Here is a 23,853-nt window from a genome sequence, read left to right as displayed (position 1 = left end):
TGACATTCATACAGCAATCAGTGCTATAAAAATGCATCGATTACTGTATAAATGACACTGGCAGGGCAGGGGTTGAAACTAGGGGACGATCAAGGATTTAAATGTGTTCCCAAGGAGGTGTTTCTAACTGTGGGGGGGAGGGGACTGACAGGGAGTAGAGAGAGATCGCTGTTCCTGATCACTAGGAACAGACGAACACTCTGTACTTCCCTGTCAGAACGGGGATCTGTTTGTTTACATTGACAGATCCCTGAGATCATTGACGGATTCTGGCTCTCTGTGGAGCGATCGCGGGTGGCCGGCAGGCACGCCCATCAGCTCCCCCCGCCTGCTATAGCTGTTAAAGGGACCGACGTACAGCTACGGTGATTCGCGGGAACGAGCCAACCTAAATTTAAAAGGTTAGTGTGTTTGCCGCACTGTAAAATTTTTTTTTTTTTTTTTATGTGAACAAACCAAACAATAAATTGGTTCTCCACCCTGTTAGATTGTAAGCTCCTATGATCAGGGTCCTCTTAACCCTCCTGTATTTGTAAATGTACTGCCTCCCTTTAGGTTGTAAAGTGCTGCGCAAACCGTTGACGCCATATAAATCGGGAATAATAATAATAATATTCATAATAATTATTTATGTCAATTTCTCATCTGAAATTTGGTCACTACATAGTGGTGGTATTATGAGAGCAATACTGAACGATTTTTTGTTTTTCAAATGTCCAAGCGATATTTCGTCCAGTCTATGGCCTCCATTAGACATGTCACAGGAAAATGGGGTATTAGGTAGTATGTTCCCCGGGGGAGCAGAGGCAATTAGCATAAACCAACGTGAGCCTTCTTCTTTAACCAATTAAAGTGATTGTAAAGGATAATTTTTTTTTAAAACAACAAACATATACTTACCTCCACTGTGCAGCTCGTTTTGCACAGAGTGGCCCCGAACCTCGTCTTCTGGAGGTCGCCCGGGGGCTCCTCCTTGCTTTTGGATAACCCCCTAGGAGAAGCGCTTCCCCCGAGGGAAAAATATGATGTCAGTAAAGTTATTCCAATTTTTTTTTTTTTATATGGTGAAAGATAATGTTACGCCGAGTAAATTGATGCCCAACATGTCGCGCTTCAAAATTGCGCCCGCTCGTGGAAAGGTGACAAACTTTTACCCTTAAAAATCTCCATAGGCGACGTTTAAAAAAATTCTACAGGTTCCATGTTTGGAGTTAGAAGAGGTCTAGGGCTAGAATTATTGCTCTCGCTCTAACGATCGCGGCGATACCTAACGTGTGGTTTGAACACAGTTTTCATATGCGGGCGCTGCTCACGTATGCGCTCGCTTCTCCACGCGAGGTCGGTGGGATGGGGCGCATTTAAAAAAAATTTTTTTTTCCTTATTTTTTTTTTTATTTTATACACTGTTCTTAAAAAAAAATGTGTCACTTTTATTCCTATTACAAAAAATGTAAACATCCCTTGTAATAGAAAAAAAGCATGACAGGACCTCTTAAATATGAGATCTGGAGTCAAAAAGATCTTATATTTACACTAAAATGCAATAAAAACCGGGGTGCTGGGGGGGGCCCCTCTCCCACCGCCGATAAAATTGATCTTGCGGCGAATCGGCCACAGAGACCACTTTTATCTGAAAGCGGATTGCCCACTGAAGAAGAGGATACCAGGGTTATGGTAGCTACCTGCTGCCATAACAACGATATTCCCCTTCAAAATACCGGCGTGTAATGGTGGCGTGCCGTACCTAAGTGGTTTAAATGATGATTTGTTATTTTTAGGTAGAGCACAATGGTGATCCGAGTCACTCGTCCTCTTTTATCTCTCTGGGGCCCCAGCAGACCTGCCCGTCATAATTTCAGGCTTTGTTCTCACCCAACCTGGGTGTTACCGCTTGGGTGGAGCTTTCCTTTAAATAGATTATTGTCTATATATATATATATATATATATATATATATATATATATATATATATATATATATATATATATATATATATATATACTACGTGAGACGGACTTGTGTGTCAAGTAAACAATGGGCGTGCTTTGAACTTCATTCAATTTCTCCTCTTCTCAAACCAGCCTTTTGTACAGTAAGGCAGGCCATACACCTACCTCGTGTTGTAGGAAAAAAATTTGCACGATTTCCCTATCAACACAGACAGTGCTGACAGGAGAATCGGCAGTATCAATTTTGTAGACGAAAACATCTTCTTCAAACTTTTCACCACCGAACGAAAACAAAATGAAAAGCATTACAGGCCTCTCAGACCACTGTCCAGAGCACTGTGCAGCATGACAATCCTCTCAGACCACCGTCCAGAGCATTGTGCAGCATGACAGGCCTCTCAGACCACCGTCCAGAGCACTGTGCAGCATGACAATCCTCTCAGACCACCGTCCAGAGCACTGTGCTACATTACAGGCCTTTCAGACCACCGTCCAGAGCACTGTGCAGCATGACAGGCCTCTCAGACCACTGTCCAGAGCACTGTGCTGCATTACAGGCCTTTCAGACCACCGTCCAGAGCACTGTGCAGCATGACAGACCTCTCAGTCCACCATCCAGAGCACTGTGCAGCATGACAGGCCTCTCAGATCACCGTCCAGAGCACTGTGCTGCATTACAGGCCTTTCAGACCACCGTCCAGAGCACTGTGCTGCATTACAGGCCTTTCAGACCACCGTCCAGAGCACTGTGCTGCATTACAGGCCTCTCAGACCACCGTCCAGAGCACTGTGCAGCATGACAGGCCTCAGACCACTGTCCAGAGCACTGTGCAGCATTGCAGGTCTCTTTAGACCAACCAGAGCGGCTAAATCTGTGTCTGTGAGTTTGTTCAAACCTTAATAAAATAAATAGTTTAATATTAGATTTTTTTTACTCCAGTAGTATATAATGAGTTTGGAAATTCTAGAGAGATCCTTAAAGCGGAGTTCCAGTCATTTTGTTTGTTTATTAAAAGTGTAGCTGCTGACTTTTAATAAACAGCCTCTCGCCCGTCCCACGGTCCAGTGGGGTACTCACCGAAGCCGTGTTCATCCCGTGTCCTACCTCGGCGGCGCCGGCATCTTTACTATGGGCACCCGGCTGTGACAGCTTGTGGCTTCACAGCCGGGTGCCCACTGCGACTGCGTGACTGACCCCGAAGTCTTCTAAGACCTGTCATATGTCCCAGAAGACTTCGGGGAGGAGAGCTTCTGCAGGGCGACCGGAATGGAAGTGGGAGCAGGTACCTGTCAAATTCAGGTATCTGCTCCCTCCCCCCAAAAGTTCTGTTTCACAAACAGCAGCCGGGGTGGAGGCCTTAAAGCGGAAGTTCCACTTTTGGGTGGAACTCCGCTTTAAATAATGCATTACAATTTAACTAAACCCATTAGATTTTAGTTGACTAAATACGACTAAAACTAAAACAATTGCAGATGACTAAAATGGGACTAGAACTAAAATGGCATTTTAGTTAAAATACTAAAACTAAATTGAAATTTGATGGCAAAATTAACACGGAATCAACATTTGCAATCCCCGTCGGGAGAAGGCAGTGATTATAACTAGCAGCTATAGCAGACGCTAGCGATAATCCCAAGAGAATTCCGGCAGACTGCTTGACCCAAGTTGATCGATTTAACTTGGCACATTCAGCCTGCCCGTTAACGGATTGAATCTTGCCCTCTGGTTTCTCTCTGAAACGTCCGAAATTCAAACCTTGTATGGTCGGCCTGAAGGCCCAACCACATCACAAAGCTGAATACATTGTGGTGCGATGTTGACACGCTGGAGGCCTCACCCCCTGCTATGTGCTTGGGATCCCACAATCCACCCTGATGGTAGTAGAGCGTCTTTCACATTTGATCGCTGCACCATCTCATTGCTTTTCCTTGCGTCACTGGGGGCGAAAGTGAAGAGGAAATCTCCCCAATGTGTGTGTAAACAGCACTATAAATTTATCAGAATTTTTGTGTCTTGGGCTCCATTCACACCTGATCTCGGGTGGAATCACCGTGTTTCCGCCTGCGATTTCAAATCACAGCAGGACGCGCTTGCGCTGCCATTACTTCTTAATGGCACCCCAGTCGCGCCACAAATGTCACACATTACGCTGGTCGCTCAAAAGGGAACATGAGCTTCCTTTGGGTGACAGTGTTGCATGTTGCGATTTGCTGTGCGACAATCTCGGCGTGGTTAGGGTGCCTTAGATGTAATGACATTGTAAACGCGTCCCGTGTTGTGCAGCGATTTGAAATCTGCAAAATTCCACCCACGGTCAGGTGTGAATGGAGCCTTGCCAAAACTTTCAGCTGCAGTTGGTGTATATTACTAGTAAGCCGTGACTCCTAGTAAGTTATATCCAAAAATGGCAACTGATCACCAGAACGCCGTCGCATTGTGACCATAACTAATTCAGGTCATGTAAGATGGCTTCAGCTCTGCTCTCCATGTGCAGGACTGGGGACGAAACGCGTCTGAGCGACCTCTCCTGTGGTTAGACAATAGAGCTGAAGCCATTTTATGAAACGGTTTAATTTTGGTCACAGTGAGTCGGCGTCCTGTGTGCGATCGTTTGGCATTTTTCTGTAGCACAATGTAGCCTGACAAGCTGTTTTATACTATCTGCGCCAGTTCATTACACGTCACGTTGGCTGATAACAATGATAGGAGCATTAGAGCGGTACTTTTTTTTTTTTTTTTTGTGTACAAGTTTTTCTAAAAGTTGAAATGTAATCTGCTTACATTTTTTTGCCTTCCCTGATTCATAATCAAATAGTTAAGTGTAACGTTTTCGTTTTCATTACATGCCTTATTGTAGATCCAGTGATGTCATCACTAGGTTTCGGTGTTTTTCTCTAAGCCAGGGGGTCAGCAACCAGTAGATCGCGGCCAGGTGACTGGTAGATCGCGGTCTGGGCTTGCCGACCCACCATCCCAGAGCATCAAACAGAGTGCAATGTAGAGGGACTACTTGTAAAGTCAGAGGTGTAGTAGGGATCAAGAGCCCCATAAGCCGATGCCTCCTCTGTAGTGCTGGCTCCTGCGCCAGGGTGGATAAAAATCAATGTTTTTAAAAAAAAAAAAAAAAAATCAGATTTTTTTTTTTTAAATTTTTTATTTAAATCGGATTTTTTTGATTCAAATCGATTTTTTTATTTTTTTTAAATTATTTTTTAATCAAATTTATTTTAAAAAAAGCTTGGTTTTCTATTTAGGATGCATTAATAATTTTAGTTTATTCAGCATGAAATGGAGCTTAGTTATGTAGCATGAGGCTGTATATTCTGCAAAATCATTTTTTTATTTTATTTATTTTCCAAAAAATTACAACTTAAAAAACCTCTTACTAAATACCTTGGACTGTCTACTTTCCAAAAAGGGGTTATTTGGGGGGGGGGGGGGGGGGGGAATTTGTACTGTCCTGACCCTTTTGGGCCTCAAGAAATGAGATGCCGTCAGTACATCATGATTGATCGATTCTCAGATATATCCCAAAGTTTGTGGACTCTATAACTTTCCTATAGACTTAAATAATATACAATGATTTGGGGTTTTTTCACCAAAGAAATGTAGCAGAATACATTTGGCCTAAATTTATCAAAAAAACTATTATTTATTTGCAAAATGTTATAACAGAAATTTTTTTTCGTTTAGCAAAAAAAATTTTTAAAACGCAGTGGTGATTAAATACCACCAAGAAAACTCTATTTGTGTGAACAAAATTATAAAAATGTTGTATGAGTGCAGTGTTGCATGACCGTGCAATTTTCGTTCAAAGTTTGACAGCGCTGAAAGCTGAAAATTGGCCTGGGCAAGAAGGGGGTGAACCTGGGGCTCTCCAGCTTTTGTTGGAACTACGTTTCCCACGAGGCATTGCAAGGCTGGCAAGTTACAATGACTCCCAGAGGCATGATGGGACTTGTAGTTCTGCAACAGCTGGAGGGCCCCAGATTGCCTCCTGAGTTAAAGGATGCCTTTTCCCCCAAAAAAATTTTATGTGGCTGTTTGCAGTTCACGTATCTCATTGGAACCAACCCAGCAATTCCATCACTTAGACCCCTTTCACACTGGGGCGGTTTGCAGGCGTTATTGCGCTAAAAATACCACCTGCAAACCGCCCTTAAACAGCCTCCGCTGTTTGTTCAGTGTGAAAGCCCGAGAGCTTTCACACTGAAGCGGTGCGCAGGCAGGACGGTGAAAAAAGTCCTGCAAACCGCTTTTTTGGAGCGGTGAAGGAGCGGTGTATTCACCGCTCCTTCACTGCTCCTGCCCATTGAAATCAATGGGACAGCGCGGCTATACCGCGCTGTACGAGGGATTTTAACCCTTTTTCGGCCGCCAGCAGGGGTTAAAACCGCACCGCTAGCGGCCGAATACCGCTGCAAGAACGACGGTACAGCAGCGCTAAAAATAGCGCTGTTGTACCGCCGACGCCCCCACCGCCCCAGTGTGAAAGGGGCCTTACTGCTAAGGTTCCTTTTACCACTGCCTAGACATAAAGCAACAACCTCTCCTGGATGAACATGTATATATTTATTAAGATTGTCTCCCTTTTAAGGACTGCACGCCCCTTTTTATTTATGAAGACCGTGTCCCTTTAAAAGGCCCACCGGCTGTGCCAGACGTCAGCAGGCGGCGTCCGCAGGACGTATGAACATTGCAGAAGACTTGGGATCCTGGTGGAGCGGCAGTGGGCATACTGACCTACAGGGGGCAGCGCAGCCTGGGGAATGGAATCGGAGTTCTATAGTTAGATGCTAATAGTTAAGGATGGCTGACTCGATTGGATACTTTTTTTTTTTTTTGGACGGTGCCAGGTTATTTGTCATGTTTGTGGTTAGTAAAGTGTAATCCTTTTTATGTGACTGTAATGAATGGCTTTCCCCTCCGCTGCTGGAATCATATTAAAGCCAATCTCCGGGGAAAGGAAAAACGATCCCTTGTAGAGGGGCTGCCCCCCCTCCCCCTCCCGCCCCGCACTGCAAGGGTTAAATTCTCCTTTACAGCGGTTCTAAAGCCTCAAGGTTTTTATCTTTTTAAAGTGATTGTAAAGTCTGTTTTTTTTTCTCTATCTAAAAATAACAAATATGTTATACTTACCTGCTCTAGGCAGTTGGTTTTGCACCGAGAAGCCCCGATCCCCCTCTTCTCGGGTCCCTCTTCGGCTCTCCTGGCCCCTCCCTCCTGTCGAATGCCCCCCACAGCAAGCAGCTTGCTATGGGGGCACCTGAGCCATGCCTCAGCTTCCTTTGTCCATTTAGACAGGAAGCCCCGGTTTGGCCCCGCCCCCTCTCTCTCTCTTTCTCTCTCTCTTTCTCTCTCGATTGGCTAGCTGATTTTGAGAGCAGCAGGAGCCAATGGCGCCGATGCTGTGTCTCAGCCAATCAGGAGGAGAGTCCCGGATGGCCAATGAACTCATGGACATCGCTGGAGAGAGATGGAGCTCAGGTAAGTATTAGGGGGTGTTGGGGAGGCTGCTGCACACAGAAGGTGCCCCATAATTGGTGTCTGTGGCAGAAATGATTCCCCATCATTGGTGTCTGTGGGAATAATGGTACCCCATCATTGGTTATCCGTGGAAGCAATGGTGCCCTATCATTGGTGTCTTTGGTAGGAATAATGCCCCATCATTGGTATCTGTGCGAGTATTGGTGCCCCATCAATGATGTCTGTGGGAGCAATGGTGCCTCGTCACTTGTATCTGTGAGAGGAATGGTGCCCCATCATTGGTGTCTGTGGGGATAATGGTACCCCATCATTGGTATCCATGGAAGCAATGGTGCCCCATCATTGGTGTCATTGGTAAGAATAATGCCCTATCATTGGTATCTGCGAGTATTGGTGCCCCATCAATGGTGTCTGTGGGAGCAATGGTGCCCCATCATTGGTATCTGTGGAAGCAGTAGTGCCCCATCATTGGTAGCGGTGGGAGGAATAGTGCCCCATCATTGGTATCGGTGGGAGGAATAGTACCCCATCATTGGTATCGGTGGGAGGAATAGTACCCCATCATTGGTATCGGTGGGAGGAATAGTACCCCATCATTGGTATCGGTGGGAGGAATAGTGCCCCATCATTGGTATCGGTGGGAGGAATAGTGCCCCATCATTGGTATGGGTGGGAGGAATAGTGCCCCATCATTGGTATCGGTGGGAGGAATAGTGCCCCATCATTGGTATCGGTGGGAGGAATAGTACCCCATCATTGGTATCGGTGGGAGGAATAGTACCCCATCATTGGTATCTGTGGGAGGACTAGTACCCCATCATTGGTATCGGTGGGAGGAATAGTGCCCCATCATTGTTGTCAGTATATGGAATGGTGCCCAGATAGAGGCAAGCAATGGGCCACCTCCGCAGTTTGGAGATCACTGCTCTAGATCCAGAGTGGATGTGGCAGTCAGCCTGTGCTGCATTGCTCGATCTCCAGGCCAACAAATGATCTTCCCATTCTGCGCTGATCTCCTGTAACATTCGCAGGTCTTTGTAACATTCGCTACACATGCCATTATCACATTGTGAATCTCTGTTGTCTTCATTGATTCCATTCAGTGACCCGCCACACCTGACTTCGCTTCATCATCTTAAAATATGCGCTGCGTGTGAGAATGTGGGCCTAAAACGCTCGTTGACTGTCGCCCTCCCAGCCTGGCACCATGTAGTGTTTTATAACTTCGATGAACAGGTCGAATGCTTTGGTTCATGAATGCACAGGGGGCTCAGCTGACGAGGAGCTAAATATCTACAGCAGCTTCTTCCAATGTCGGGAGAAATCTGAAATCTTTATAAAACGCGCTGACATTTTAAAGGTCGCGTTTGATGAAGAATTGACGCCGTTTTCTTCTGTATTGGCATTGCTCAGTTGGGAAAGATGTATTAACCCTCCAAGGGTGTAAAGGTGGCTGAACGTCCATGGTGTTGAAGTGTCATTAAACCCACATCATATAAAAACGATCAATAAATGTGGTGTCTTACATGCTGTTCATTCTCACTATGGGATTTGATTTCTCTATTCTGCATAAAAAAAACTGGTTGATCCCGCTGCTCTCTATCTCCCCCTCCTGTCCATGTCCCCACTGTAGTTGGGGATTTTGCAGAGCAAAGTTGGCAGCTCTGCACATGCTCAGTTTTCGCTGAGTTTCTAGGCTGAGCCTTTCCTCCCTATCACACCTGAGCAGCCCATGTGACTATAGAGTCGCACATCTGGGCATATGGCCATATAGCCCGTAGATAGGCGGCCTGCCCGAAGCTCTAGCCACATAAACAAATGTCCCATTCGCCCTGTACGGACCACAGTGCCTGTGCGATTGAGGCCTAAAACTCTCAGTCCACCTTAAACTGATTTTGGGTGGATAAGGGGGCTTATGAACAATGCTGTTGTTGCCGTGGTCTGGTCCATTTTCAATATAGAGAATGCAACCAGATGAGTGAGACTTGGATGATGCTGGTAAAGGGTTTGTAATTCTGGCAGAGTGATCTGTATCTTGGGTCCAAGAAAGGGAGGAATACAGATCGCAACATGACGTAGAGGTCCAATGGGCCCTTACACACGATCCGAAAATCGGGACGAAAAATACCGCTTTCGACGCGATCGTACGATAATCGGATCGTTAGTACAGAGCTTTTTCGAGAGCCGATCACAATTCATCCGATATTATTCGATCGTATGATACCAGATCGTATGATTTTCGTTTAGTCAGTACAGTTGTCGTCTGAAAATACAATACAAATACATTACAACACATGACATCATTTTTTTTTTTTTTTTTTCTCTGCCGTACGAGAATTTTCGTGACTTTAGTAACCTATTCAATTTCTACTTGCGACTATTAAACGAAAAAAGTCAGATGATCTGTCGTCCGATTTTCGGATCATGTGTACGTGCAATAAGGAAGAAACTAAAGTGTGCAGCTGGGGAGGGGAGGCAAGGCAGACTTTTGACACTCCAGGAGGTGTCAAATGTGGAAAAGACTGCAGAGTTGCAGGCAGGGCCGGGACAAGGGGTGGGCAGGAAGGGCGGCAGCCCTGGGCGCAGTGGTTTGTTGCAGGGATGGGGGCACCCTAACTCTAAGGGAAAGAGGGGGGGGGGCGCAGTTTGGCATCTTTGCCCTGGGCACTGGGTGACCTTGTCCCGGCACTGGCTGCAGGGCAGGTAGAGGGGGGAGTGTGCTGTTAGGAGGCAGAGGCTTTTTTGGGAGGTGGTAAGGGACGTTTTGCTTTTCATTTGGCATTTCTTTTCTGCCAACAACTCCTAACTTTGACCCCCAGCTTAAAGTGGTTGTAAACTGCGTCTGGTAAAAAAAAAAAAACACCTGTATAATGCGCTAGCATGCATAGCATACTAGCACATTATGGAATACTTGCCTTAGAATAAAGCCCTCCCCGCAGCGTGCTGTCACTGCTGAGAGGGCTGACATCTTCATCCGGTCTTTTTTCCGGGCTTGCACGCTCTGGCTGTGTGATTGGCTGGAGCTGCGATGACGTCACTCGGTTCCGGCGCGAACCTCTGGAGTTCCGGCAAGGTATGCCAGATCTGCAGGGTGCATGTGCCGATAATGTCACTGGCTGCATGCAGGATGATTATCTCCTAAACAGTGCACTTTAGGAGATATTCATTCTACCTACAGGTAAGCCCAAAAGGGGAAAGTTCTGTTTGTTTACATCCGCATCCCCCCCCCCTTCCGGTGCCACATTTGCCATTTTGGGGGGGGGGGGGGAGCGGGGACCTGGTTTTGATAGGTACCCGCTCCCACTTGCGGCCCAGATTAGAGCCAGAAGTTTGCCCCCTTCTTCCCCCACAGTCTTCTGGGACACATCACAAGTCCCAGAAGACAACGGGACCATTCCCATGGCGTAGGAAACTGGCCCCGAGACTTCACTCCTGTTTTTGTCTTTTTCCCCGTACACACGATCGGACTTTCCGACAACAAAACCATGTTTTTCTTTTTTCGAAGATTGTTGGCTCCACCTTGTCTTGCATACACACGATCACACAAATGTTGGCCAACAATTACGAACGTAGTGGCGTACAAGACGTACATGATACCTCCATTACGAACGCTAGTTTTTACAAGACCGAGCGCTTCCGACTCGTACTTGATTCCGAGCATGCATGGACTTCTGTCCGACAGACTTGTGTACACACGATCGGAAAGTCCGACAACAAACATTTGTTGCCAGAAAATTTGAGAACCTGCTAGCCAACATTTGCTGGCGGAAAGTCCGATCGTGTGTACGGGGCATTACTTGAGACGCCGACACCTGCACCCAAAGCCAGTTGAAGAATTGGCTCGGGTGAGCACAGCGCTGGATCCCTGGACAGGTAAGTGTCATATTAAGAGTCAGCAGCTACAGTATTTGTACCTGCTGACTTTATTTTTTTGGTGGGCGACTGAAGCTCCTCTTTAAGTTCCACATTAACCTCTTTTTGCCTATGCACCACACATGCACGGTGACAAAAAGGTGTCGATTGTAATGCCTACACACACCACACATGGATGGATGAGGTTTCTCTGTTGAGAGCCCAATCCCAGCACAGTGACCGAGCTGTCACCAACACCTTTCTGTCTCTATAGTCATGATTTGGAGACGGCAGGGCGGGCTCCTGATCATGTGACCAGCCAATCACAACGGTCACCTGATCATAAAGCCCCATGTAAAAAGGGGTTAAGGGCTTGTCGCAAGTTGTCGTTCTTATGTACATAGTGGGACGATAAACTATCAGTCGTTGCAACATTTGTATAGGGCAGATTGCGAAATTTTTTTACTATGCCAGCAAATAAACAAATGATTTGCCATGAACCTTCCTGTAAAATGCGACATGTGCGTCAGAAATGGGGAAAATCCAATTTGTGACGTTTTGAAGGAGTCACAGTTTGTTGGACATATGATGGAGAACACTGCGTATATTTTTTTGAGGGGGCATAGAATGGGAAGTTTAATGCGCCAAACAGTGGAATGGCGCGGAACTGCTTACAATCTATGGTGACTAGGACTTAATAGATCATTTGTGACTATTTTGCTAATGTTCCCCGTTGCAGTTTCTGCACTGGTAATAGTTGGCTCCACCCACTACTGCCTGTATAGAACTACAGGAGTGGGCGGAGACGAGACCAGTCACCCTGCACAAGGAAAGGGCGCAGTAGTGAGCGGTCTTTATTACGGGAAGTTTTACGTTGGATGACTGCACAGATCTGGAAGAAATACACAAAGCACACCGAGTTTCAAGCAAGAATACACATGACTCTTGTGTTGGCTTTTGCTCGGAGTTCAGCTTTAAGGTGCAGATGAAGATATTTCGCTCGGCCCGGTATTTTTGAAGCACCCCCCCCCCCACACACACACACACACACACACACCTGCTTCCTGTTCAGATTCCTTTTTAATTCTGTGGACTTACCAGGAATGATGGAATTCCTAAAAAACAAAACCCGCCGTGATCAAAGCCAGTGGAACGCTCTTCTCCTTTCACTCCCTGTTCTGTAGAATGCGCTCGGGGTTTTCCAGTTAAGTGACTTCCTATCTGATATGTCTGACAGCCCGTCAGACATGTTTCAATGTAATTATCTTCTTCTCCTGAATGAAATTAAATCTGATTTACGTAAATGGACTTATATTTTTCATACTTGGTTGGGGGAAAATAAATATACCGTATATACTCGAGTATAAGCCGAGTTTTTCAGCGCATTTTTTTTTATGCTGAAACCCCCCCTCGGCTTATACTCGGGTAAGGGCAGGGATACCGGACATTAGACTGCTTGTCCTGGGGATGCATTGCACTGTGGCTGCAGCGCTCCCCTCTCTCCCTCCCTTACACAGCGGGAGACCGCTGTGTCTCAGCGCTGACTCTCAAATTTTTGGCCGCGCTGTGACAGAAGTCCCGCCCTCCTCCTAGACCAGCTCGTGTGATAGACAGAACACTGCGTCTATTACACGAGCTGGTCTAGGAGGAGGGCGGGACTTTTGTCACAGCGTGGCCGAAAGATTCACAATGAGCTCCGAGATACAGCGGGAAATGCCCACTGTGCAATCCAGGTACTGACTGCATGAATGGGCACAGTCACTACTAGTGAGATTGCCATCACGGGCACAATGAGGCGGCAATGAAGGGCCTTGAGACTACAATGATGGGCATGGTGAGGCTGCAATGATGGGCACAATGAGGCGGCAATGATGGGTGTGAGACTACAATGATGGGCACGGTGAGTCTGCAGTGATGGGCACAGTGAGGCTGCAATGATGGGCACAGTAAAGCTGCAATGATGGGCATGGTGAGGCTGCGGTGATGGGCACAGTGAAGCTACAATGATGGGCACGGTGAGGCTGCGGTGATGGGCACAGTGAGGCTGCAATGATGGGCATGGTAAGGCTGCAATGATGGGCATGGTGAGCCAGCGGTGATGGGCACAGTGAGGCTACAATGATGGGCATGGTGAGCCAGCGGTGATGGGCACAGTGAGGCTACAATGATGGGCATGGTGAGGCTGCGGTGATGGGCACAGTGAGGCTACAATTATGGGCATGGTGAGGCTGCGGTGTTGGGCACAGTGAGGCTACAATGGTGACCACGTTAGGGCTGCAATGATGGGCAGTGGGGCTGCATTGATGGGCACAGTGACGCCGGCAGCCGCTGTGTTGTCCGTGCCGCACCGCATCCTGAAAATTTACCAGTAGCTGCTGCATTTCCCACCCTAGGCTTATACTCGAGTCAATAAGTTTTTCCAGTTTTTTTATGGTAAAATTAGGTGCCTCAGCTTATATTCAGGTCGGCTTATACTCGAGTATATATGGTAGTTAAAATGAATATCCTACCACGTATCTTATTCATGTTTCAAATGATTCCCTTAGGAGTCACTTCTGGTTTTTTTTTTCTACCCTTCAATCCTTGGTTTCCCATTTTATATGGAAAGGACGGCGTTCTAGAATCTCCCGGGATGTATTGTATCGCACTAAAGGGGCTGGAGGTTTAGCTCTTCCTAATTTTTAGCTATATTACCAGGCAATAGTCTTAACCCGAATATCAGATTGGAAATATGTAGAGGATTCCAGGTTGTGGGTACAAATGGAACATACTATGGCAGAAACTGATCTATCGGCTATTGTATTGCACTCCCGATACTTTATGGAAATATAATTCCCCTTTGATGCCCTTGTTACACCATTCCTTCTTGGATAAAGGGTTTAGGTCATGGTTGTTAGAGGACAAACCCCAACTTCACCATGTGACCGAAAACTCTAAAGTGAAATCTATACGAATAATATGTGGTCCAACAAGATATAGGTACATGGATATTTGGCGCTATACTCGGTTGTCTCATTTTGTAGGCAGTTTACCACTACTTTTTCGATCATTAACCGCTTGCCAACCAGCTCAAAAAAAATAATAAAAATTCCATAAATCCATCCCCTATTTTGTAAACACTATAACTTTTGCGCAAACCAATCAATATACGGTATTCAGTGTATATTCAGTGCCAAGAGACAGCAGACACACAAAAGGATATGGCCAAAGACTTATGGGTGTGACACAGGAGCATGGTCAGAGATAGTGGACATGCTACAGAGGATGGTCAGAGGCGGTGGACATGTCACAGAGGATAGTCAGAGATGGTGGACATGCTCCAGAGGATGGTCAGAGATGGTGGACATGCTACAGAGGATGGCCAGAGACGGTGGACATGCTGCAGAGGATGGCCAGAGACGTTGGGCATGCTACAGAGGATGGCCAGAGACGGTGGACATGCTATAGAGGATGGTCAGAGACGGTGGACATGCTACAGAGGATGGTCAGAGACGGTGGACATGCTACAGAGGATGGTCAGAGACGGTGGACATGCTACAGAGGATGGTCAGAGACGGTGGACATGCTACAGAGGATGGTCAGAGACGGTGGACATGCTACAGAGGATGGTCAGAGACGGTGGACATGCTACAGAGGATGGTCAGAGACGGTGGACATGCTACAGAGGATGGTCAGAGACGGTGGACATGCTACAGAGGATGGTCAGAGACGGTGGACATGCTACAGAGGATGGTCGGAGACGGTGGACATGCTACAGAGGATGGTCGGAGACGGTGGACATGCTACAGAGGATGGTCGGAGACGGTGGACATGCTACAGAGGATGGTCGGAGACGGTGGACATGCTACAGAGGATGGTCAGAGACGGTGGACATGCTACAGAGGATGGTCAGAGACGGTGGACATGCTACAGAGGATGGCTAGAGGCGGTGGACATAGAGTAGTAGCTGCAGTGACCCCAGGGGCCGCGCAAAAGGTTTCAGAGGGCTACAGGTAGGGCACCAAGGTTCTACTCTCTGCTCTTGTAAGCATGTTCAAGTGTGTGATTTACTTCCTATATAAAATCTCCTCATGGGAGTCTAGGAGATATAGGAAGCCAACAGCTCACTGTAGTCCACCCAAACCTCTCAGCCACTTGCGCTGCCTATTACCATTTACCAACTAACACCACAGCATCACTCCAGGTTGCAGACACACAGAACGCCCCTAGAAATGTCATATTGTGTTTGCATGATTGCCTCACTGATTTTCCCAGTAGTCTGCACTAAGATGCAAGTCAGATTTTAGGCATCCCCAACAATACGAATTTCAGTTTTGGGGAGATACTCCCCAAGGGTTAAATACTTCTAAGTGGATGTTAACCCTGCAGCTTTCCTCATTAGAACACTGAGAGTGCACCAGGCGATTATAATGACTCAGACCCTCCCATTAAGAATCAGTTTGAAAAGGACATTGGGGAAAACACAGTTATTTACTCAGAAAAGAATCTGCTACACAGTTTGTTAAAATCTCTCCAATGCACATTGCTCAGCCAGAGGCGATTTGTTATTCTTTAAGGGTCATCAACCAGTAAAAACTGCTGTTAAACAATATAAATTATTCTCCTCAGATGACCTCGCCATCACCGCCTATAGTGATTGGCTGAACACTGGATTTGCTCACACAATGAGCTCCTCAGGTTTATACATGCAACAAGTCCTTTTTTTAGACTCTTGAGAAGTGAAATCTTGTGGACCTGGGACTGGAAATTCCAGCTTAAACGTGTTCTACGGAGATGTTTCTCCACCGTCTTTATGACGAAAGTGCGTCTTAAAAGAAAACAAAAGCACAAAGGTTTCTGACTTATCTGGGAAAAGCCCAGGAGGGAGATGTAAGGCCAGATATGAATGGAATGTGAGGGTTATGAACCAAGCTGTGCATAGAGTAGATATTCTACGATAATAAAACGTTTTCTCTGTTTTCCAAAAATGTGCAAAGGGAAGTCTTATACGATTGGGTTCACATCTGCTTGCCATGTTAAAAATAAATAGAAAAAGAGGGTTAACAACCAACTAGGATCAGGTTATCTACTTTATAGTGTGGCAAGGGCTCTGGGGGGCTTAGCAGTTCCTGACCCTAGGATATATTTCTTAGCGGCTCAATTTCAACAGCCAACCGGCCTTGACCTACTGGATCACTGAGGACCCTATCGCTCGCTTGATCACTCTCCCGGGCCTTGATATTTCAGCTCTCTTCCATCTAGAAATGGCCCCTCCAGACCATCCTGCCCAATGTTCACCAGCGGACCTTCTGAGGAGACTTTGATGTACCTTAAAAACCACTCTTCATGTGTCCAGGTATTTGCCCACTCTGACAGAACCCCGGTTATGTTGAGTTGGCTAAGCTGGAAGGGTTTCAAGACTGGAGAGGGAAGGTAGTGAAATTTATTGCACAACCGTACTGGGGACGGGACGCCAAAGTCATTTTCGGAACTCCAATCTGAGATGGCATTTGTACATAGGCAATTTTACCAGTACCTTTAAGGCCGACACGCTTTACAAGCACCAATCCCTCTTCTCTAACCCTAGAGGACCCATTGGGCACAGGATGTATGAAAAATGACTGATGATATTTGTGACGTTACATACCAATCATCACTCTCTCGGCCTCCCACAAACTTTCCCAAATATTTATTGTCGGACATTTTTTTTTTTCATTGAACTGGCCAATGTCGCCCGACATTCAGCCCATGTGTACTAGGTTCTAGGCCGGGGGTCTTCAAACTATGGCCCTCCAGTTGTTCAGGAACTACAATTCCCATCATGCTTAGTCATGTCTGTGAATGTCAGAGTTTTTCAATGCCTCATGGGTTGTGTAGTTCCGCAACAGCTGGAGAGCCGTAGTTTGAAGATTCCTAGGCTCCTAGGCCTTATTCCCAAGTGCGAATCAAGGTTTATGTATGCAGGGCTGCTGTTAGAAACCACAGGGCCCCATACAGCCAACCCGACAGCCCCCCCCCAAATAAACACCGTTTACTATGCTTCAGTTTAGAGCCGCACAATTAATCAATAAAAAAATTAACGCCCCCCCCCCCCTCACAATCTTAATCAAGCATTTACAAGATTCATACAACAAGTGCAGGGAATTCCCTTAATTTGCAGGGATTTTCTCTCACTTCCTGTTTAGCTATGTATGGGACAGGAAGTGAAGGGAAATCTCCATGATGGGACAAAGAGGACAAAAACAAACCTTACAGGGTTTCTACTTTAAGGACAAGTAGAATGGTCCTCCCTCCAGCGAGTGACTAGACCAGTGATGGTGAACCTTGGCACCCAGATGTTTTAGAACTACATTTCCCATGATGCTCCACTACACTGCAGAGTGCATGAGCATCATGGGAAATGTATTTCCAAAACATCTGGGGTGCCAAGGTTCGCCATCACTGGACTAGACAGTGAAAGGAGAAGTAGCACACCGATGAGCTGTTCTCTCTCACTATGATCTTTCCTTCGATCAGCATGTTCCTTTTTTTTAGCACTGCAGCAGAGCTGATTGGGTCCTTGCGCTGCTTCTACCTCCCCAAGTCTGAGCTCGGCTGTACGGGGGGGATGGTAAATTCCAGTTCTTATTCACCTTGGATTTAAAAAATACATTTATTGATGTATTCTTTTATATCTGTCTGGAGTTCAGCTTTAACTCTTTCCTGGAGAACCTTGTCAAATATTTCAATGTATACATTGTATCATTGTATGTGCGCAGTTCCTATAAATAAGGGCCCAGGAAATGTCACAGTCGCTCAGTAATCAGCGCTCTCTTCTCGGGTCTTTGCATGCACACATCTAGTATGATAATAAAGGGTTTTTTTTTTTTTTTTTTTGTACAAAAGATCCAGACCGTAATCAGGAATTGGCTCTGACAGAAGTGCAGATTTTGCGTTCTTCAGCTTTGAATAAACAGAATAAAATGCTCACGGCGGAGAAAAAAAAGTGGCAAGGGCACGGCGCCCGATGCCATTGCAATCACAGCGGGCGCACACATTGCCCTTGGGTTTGTAATGAGTGGGGGGAAGGGCTCTTTGTAGAATGTTCTTGGCCATTTTGTCCTCTAGCAGGTGATTGGTTTGCCGGCTTATTTTTGCTTCCTTTTTAGCTGGTAATCATTTTTGTAAAATGATAGTAAAAAAAAAAGGGGGGGGGGAGGGACGGTGCGGCTGCCCACATACTTTTTTAAAATTTTATTTAATTTTGCCTTTTTCCAGCTTTAATTCTCAGTGTGTTGCAGCGTATTCAGGGTTCTGATTTAAGATCTGTTGTGGTTCACCTTATATTTGTATCAGGCGGGCGTAACAACTATTCATGGCGCGCCATAGTAGGATTTTGGTGGGGTCGCCCAGCAGCTGTGACCCCCGTCCGGCAGAACGGCATGTGGATTTGCTCTGTGGAAATGCCGGCAAAATGTAATGTTACTAAGCTATTTTCTCTCCACGTTGAATGTTCTTCACTTATAAAAATAGCGTGACTTGGGAAAATACTACATTATGGCCACTAGAGGGAACTGACAATCATAATGATTAATAAAGCGTATGTTACCCCAACACTTCCTATTCCTGATATGCTCCTGCTGTACCATGTACTTGTATGAGAAAGTATCCTGTTCTCTTTGTATTGCTTCCTTTGTTTGAAATACCTGGTGTTCCTGCCAGTCCCTCTGCTTTCCTATTAAAAACTGACCACGCTAAGCAGGAGAGCACAGCGTGGTCAGTTCTCTAGCTATGGTGGGAACTCAGTGTACTCTCCTCCAATGATCAAACTTGTCCTAAAACGCCCCCCACCCGCTTGCACAGCCATTCACTGGGAAGCTCAGGGTATTGCTGTTTCTCCTCCCCCCAGCTCTTATGCATCTGAGAACAGAGGGAATGTGATCACTTATAAAAATGAATACTAAAATTTATTTAAATAGTGTTTTTGGTTTGTGGTGCTCAGATGCAGTGTAGTTCCCCTTTAATGCATTCCAAGGATTAACTTCAGGGACAACATGTTCACTTGCTGCTTAACATATCCCACCTGTTTTTAGATGCCATTGAGATGGTCGGTATCATTCACTTTACCAGTCAGTTGTTATAATGCTATGCCCGATTGGGGTGTGTATATGTATATAATATTATTATTATTATCATTCACTTGTCGACCTGCCTATAGCTGATTTACTGCTACAGGACGTCCGCTCTGTGCAGAATCACGTGTGTGTGTGTGTGTGTGTGTGTGTGTGTGTGTGTGTGTATGTGTATATATATATATATATTTATTTTATCATAAATTTTGGCCAATATGTATTCTTCTACATATTCTTGACAAAAAAAGTCCCAATAAGTGTATAAGGATTAGCTTGCGCAAAAGCCATAGTATCTACAAACTATGGGGTATATACTGTAATTTTTATTTGTTTTTTACTAGTAATGGCGACGACCAAAGACTGCCCCGTACACACGGTCGGATTTTCCGACGGAAAGTGTGTGATAGGACCTTGTTGTCGGAAATTCCGACCGTGTGTGGGCTCCATCACACATTTTCCATCGGATTTTCCGACACACAAAGTTTGAGAGCAGGAGATAAAATTTTCCGACAACAAAATCCGTTGTCGGAATTTCCGATCGTGTGTACACAAATCCGACGGACAAAGTGCCACGCATGCTCAGAATAAATAAAGAGATGAAAGCTATTGGCCACTGCCCCGTTTATAGTCCCGAGGTACGTGTTTTACGTCACCGCGTTCAGAACGATCGGATTTTCCGACAACTTTGTGTGACCGTGTGTATGCAAGACAAGTTTGAGCCAACATCCGTCGGAAAAAATCCTAGGATTTTGTTGTCGGAATGTCCGAACAAAGTCCGACCGTGTGTACGGGGCATTAAAGTGGGACTGCGATATTGTGGCGGACATTCTGACATTTTGCGAGAACCAGTGACACTAATACACACACACATATATATATATATATATATATATAAAAAACTCCCCCCCCCCCCCCCCCCCCCCCAAAATTGTCTTTTTTTTTTTTTTTTATTTATTTAAAGCGCAAAAAACGCACTAAAATGAAGTGCCGTTCGTAGGAAAAAATTACATACATTAAATTTGGGTACAGCGTCGCACGACTGCGCAATCGTCAGTTAAAGTATCACATAAAATGGCCTGGTCATGATGGGGGGGTAAATCTTCCGGAGGGCAAGTGGTTATTATTGAGGATTTATAAGACACCAACAGTTTGCGCAGTCCTTTACAATCTAAGGGAAGTCAGTACAACTACAATACAATGAAATGAAATACCAGAGGGCCCTGCTCATAAGAGCTTGCAAATTAATATAATAGATAATAATATAGACAGGTAAAAATATATATATTTTTTTTCTTTTCCTTTTTTTTTTTTTTTTTTTATGCGTCTTTATTTCAGAAGTAACTTTCTTCCCTGCCCCACAGGAGAGCTTTATGTGTCTTTTAGGCACCAGGCCAATCTATGACCAATAACAAGCTATTATATAAAAAAAAAAATAAAAAAAAAGGGGATTTCACTTTCAATTTGATTGAAATAAAAAAAAAAATAAAAATAAAAACTTTTGTGATGCAGCTCAGACTCTTAGAAACTTTCCACAGAGGAAGTGCAGCTGAAGTGGACTGTAAAATGAATGTGTGCAATCTTCCATAGAGGTATTCCCCTTCTCATCTCACACATTGCACATCGCTGGGAGATATCAGTCTTACTACATGGATCTGCAGAGGGTGAGAGAGGCTCAGGGCTGGGAAGGAGTAGTAGTGTGTTCAATGATGGGGACGCTGGCTTCATAAGGTGAGTGTTGATTTTTTTTTTTTTTATTGATCATCCTGCGTGCTTTCCATTCACTCCACTTTTTTATGTTGTGGGTTAAAGTGGTATTAAACCCAAAAGCAAATCTATCTGCTTATCATACTACTGCTTACCAATTCTTAGATGTGGTGGCTGCATTAGTTTTCTTTTTTAGGCTTTCATTCCTTTTATTTTCACCTGGTGAACTGGCCAGTAATCTTGTTTTTCAAAGGGACGAGCTATCCTGCAGATGTAGCAGAGACAGGGATGAGACAAACCATTTATCACTGATAGGGGTGCTCACAGTGATCTTCTTTTTTATATGTAAAACCTTTTACCCCAAAAGGAAGAAAAACAGTTTGCTGTAACTGTTTATAAAGTATTATCTGGAGTTTGGCTTCAATTTCTTAGTGTATTATTTAGTGGCTAAGTGGTTAGCACTTCCACCGAGCAGCACTAGGGTCGTCGGTTCAAATCCCAACCACGACACCACCTGCCTGGAGTTTGCCTATTCTGCCTGTGCCGGTGTGAGTTTCCTCCGGGTACTCCTAGTTCCTCCAACACACGCTGGCAGGGTCCAAATCTGCTAGTCCATCTTTTATAAATCCTGTTTATTTTTTGGTAGGTGACATTACAAGCCATAAACATTTACAATGAATAGAGCAGTACAGAAAAACATTAATGATCTGCTAGTCCATCTACCACACCGAAAATATTTACTACTAAAAGTATACACTCACCAGACACTTTATTAGGTCCACCTTGCTAGTCCCGGGTTGGTCCCCCTTTTGCCTTCATTCTTCGTGGTGGAGATACAACAAGGTGTTGGAAACGTTCCTCAGAGATTTTGGTCCATAGTGACATGATGGCATCACGCAGTTGCTGAAGACTTGTCGGTACACATCCATGATGGGAATCCACCACATCCCAAAGGTGCTCTATTGGATGAGATGTGGTGAGTGTGGAGGACATTGGAGTACAGAGACCTCATTGTCCAGTGGTGAGATGATTGGAGCTTTGTGACATGGTGCATTATCCTGCTGGAAGGAGCCATCAGAAGATGGGGACACTGTAGTCATAAAGGGATGGACATGGTCAGCAACAATACTCAGGTAGACTGTGGTGTTTAAATGATGCTCAATTGGTACTAAGGGGTCCAAAGTGTGCCAAGAAAATATCCCCCCCACCATTACACCCCCACCACCAGCCTGAACCGGTGATACAAGGCAGGATGGATCCATACTTTCATGTTTACACCAAATTCTGACCCGACCATCTGAATGTCGCAGCTGAAATCCAGACTCATCAGACAAGGCAACGTTTTACCAATCTTCTATTGTCCAATTTTGGTGATCCTGTGCGAATTGTAGCCTCAGTTTCCTGTTCTTAACTGAGAGGAGTGGCACCCGGTGTGGTCTTCTGCTGCTGTAGCCCATATACTTCAAGGTTGAATGTGTTGTGCATTCAGAGATGGTAGTCTGCATACCTTGGATGTAACGAGTGGTTGAGTTACTGTTGTCTTTCTATCATCAGCAACCAGTCTGCCCATTCTCCTCTGACATCAACAAGACATTTTCCTCCACACAACCGCCGCCCACTGGATATTTTCTCTTTTTCGGACAATTCTCTGAAAAACCTGAGAGATGGCTGAGTGTGAAAATCCCAGTAGATCAGCAGTTTTTGAAATACACAGATCAGCCCGTCTGGCACCAACAACCATGCCACGTTCAAAGTCACTTAAATCCCCCATCTTCTCCATTCTGATGCTCGGTTTGAACTTCAGCAAGTCGTCTTCACCACGTCTAGATGCCTAAATGCATTGAGTTGCTTCCTATGTGATTGGCTGATTAGCAATTTGCGTTACCAAGCATTTGAACAGGTGTACCTAATAACGTGGCCGGTGAGGTGTGTATTCATACACCGAAAACTATTTTGGACAAAAAATGTTTACAAAACGGAGATAAAAGTGACCATCTTACTACTGAGGATATTGGTTAACCAGAAACAGATCGCCTAGCACCCCGACTGGGTGCCTCCTTCCCCCCTGCATTTAGATAAAAAAAAATTTCTGACTTTACAAGCACTTTAATTGAAAAGTCCCTCTTTGCCATGAAAATGAACTTCTTCACAAATGCGGTGGAAATGTTTTTTATGGGGTTAAGGCTTCAGGGCACCCAAGAAGGACCAGCAAGTGCCAGGACCATCTCCTAGAGTTGATTCAGCTTCGGGATCGAGGCACCACCACTGCAGAGCTTGTTCAGGAATGGCAGCAGGAGTACATCTAGATGCACAGTGAGGAGAAGACCTTTGGAGGATGGTCTGGTGTCAGGAAGGGCAGCAAAGAAGCCACTTCTCTCCAGGAGAAACATCAGGGACAGACTGATCTTCTGCAAAGGGTACAGGGATTGGACTGCCGAGGACTGGGGGGAAAGTCATTTTCAAGCACGAATCCCCTTTTCAAATGTTTGGGGCATCCGGAAAAAACCTTGTCTGGAGAAGAAAAGGTGAACGTTGCATCAGTCCTGTGTTATGCCAACAGTAAAGCATCCTGAGACCATTCATGTGTGGGGTTGCTTCTCAGCCAAGGTAGGTAGTGGGGCTCACTTACAATTTTGCCTAAGAACACCTCCATGAATAAAGATTGGTACAAAAACATCCTCCGAGAGCAACTTCTCCCAACCATCCAAGAACAGTTTGGTGAGGAACAACGCCTTTTCCAGCATGATGGAGCTCCTTGCTATAAGGCCAA

The 23,853-nt window shown here is 45.4% G+C and overlaps 1 protein-coding gene across 5 annotated transcripts in view; it reads left to right on the top strand.

Annotated features, from left to right (window-relative positions):
* Positions 1–23,853, top strand: part of TRAF3 (TNF receptor associated factor 3) — a 158,448-nt gene that overhangs the window by 53,624 nt on the left and 80,971 nt on the right. Inside the window, exon 1 of one of the 5 annotated variants that reach the window (XM_073609351.1) lies at positions 20,720–21,107. The exons of the other annotated variants lie outside the window; for them this stretch is intronic. The gene's annotated coding sequence lies outside the window, so the exon portion shown is untranslated. Of the gene's footprint in view, positions 1–20,719; positions 21,108–23,853 lie in introns of those variants that run through there. 5 annotated transcript variants of the gene reach the window in all.

Source organism: Aquarana catesbeiana, linkage group LG13 (genome assembly GCF_042186555.1).
Source record: "Aquarana catesbeiana isolate 2022-GZ linkage group LG13, ASM4218655v1, whole genome shotgun sequence".
Classification (NCBI taxonomy): Eukaryota; Metazoa; Chordata; class Amphibia; order Anura; family Ranidae; genus Aquarana; species Aquarana catesbeiana.
Note: the sequence above shows the minus strand (reverse complement) of the source record. Positions and strands in the feature narration are given on the sequence as shown.